Source organism: Dipodomys merriami, unplaced genomic scaffold (genome assembly GCF_024711535.1).
Source record: "Dipodomys merriami isolate MVZ:Mamm:240054 unplaced genomic scaffold, mDipMer1.0.p SCAF_6, whole genome shotgun sequence".
In the NCBI taxonomy this organism is placed as follows: Eukaryota; Metazoa; Chordata; class Mammalia; order Rodentia; family Heteromyidae; genus Dipodomys; species Dipodomys merriami.
The window spans coordinates 10,939,650-10,941,069 of record NW_027206179.1 but is presented as its reverse complement, the minus strand read 5'-3'; positions in this window follow the sequence as shown (position 1 = coordinate 10,941,069).

Below are 1,420 nucleotides of genomic sequence, written 5' to 3'. Positions count from 1 at the left end.
TGCCCCTGGAGCCACGCCTTCAGCTCCTTTTTATATAGGTTATTTACCGGAGCAGGTGGGTCTCACTTGATGCTCTGCGGTCCTCCTGTTTGTGCGTCCTTTGGGGTTGGTGGGCACATGCTATCACACCCAGCCATTGGTTGAGATGGAGTCTAATAAACGTTTTTTGTTGTTGGTGGTGGTGGTGGTCATGGGGCTTGAACTTGGGGCCTGGGCACTGTCTCTGAGCTTTTCTGTTTAAGGCTATCACTCTACCATTTTGAGCCACAGCTCCACTTCCAGTTTGGTTTTCTGGTGGCTCATTGGAGATAAGAGTCTCACAGACTTGATTTATTTTGAGATCAGGTTTTGCAAACTGAGGCCACATTGTCTTGGAATTTGTAATCCTCCTATCTGTGTTTCCCCAGGCTGGGATTACAGGTATGTGCTACCATAACTCCACTTGATTTGAGGCTGTAGAAGAGGGGGGCCATCTGTGTTACAGTATATTCAGTATTATTCAGTCCCAAGCCTGAGGTCAAGTCACTTGCAGGAAAGTGAGTGGAATTGGTGATTATCTTGCTAAGTGAGATAAGCCAAATTGGGAAAAACCAAATGCCATGTTTTCACGCACAAGCAGAGTCTAGATCTAAAAATAACCAGTAGCAGGGAGTAGGGGAAAAGGAGAGGGGTTGGTGGCAAATATGACTGAAAAAAACACATGTCATGATGAGACCCACTACAAAATATTTTTTATAAAAAAACAGAAGGGACGCCGGGCGCCGGTGGCTCACGCCTGTAATCCTAGCTACTCGGGAGGCTGAGATCTGAGTGATCGAGGTTCAGAGCCAGCCCGGGCAGGAAAGTCCGCGAGATTCTTATTTCCAATGAACCACCAGAAAACCGGAAGTGACGCTGTGGCTCAAGTGGTAGAGCGCTCGCCTTGAGCTGAAGAGCTGAGGAAAGGGACCAGGCCTAGTTCAAGCCCAAAGCTTGAAAAAAAAAGGCTGGGGGCGTGTCTCCAGTGGTAGAACACCTGCCTAGCCAGGTAAGGAAGGGCCTTGACTTCAAGCCTTAATTCTAAAAATGGGGGAGTCTGGGCCCTACATTCGGGCTTTGCACACCTTCCTTCCCCCCCCCCCCCCGCCCGCCCTCTCACCCATCTCTCTGAAGCTGGACAGTTGGGGCTGTGAACACGGGGCACATTGCTTTCTCCACCTCCGCCAGGAGTTCTGCCCGGAGTGAGAAACTTGGGGGAGAAGTGAGTTGTGCATTCCTGGGGCCACCCGCCCGCGAGGATGACATCACTGTTTCTGGGTGAACTCTGCTGCCCCAGGTCATGCGCACAGGCCTGCAGCACACTGGGCCCCGAGCCCCGCCGGGGACCCAGCCCCAGGCTGTGCCCCTGCTGCCCTCTCCCCCACCCCCAGGCTCTCCTGCT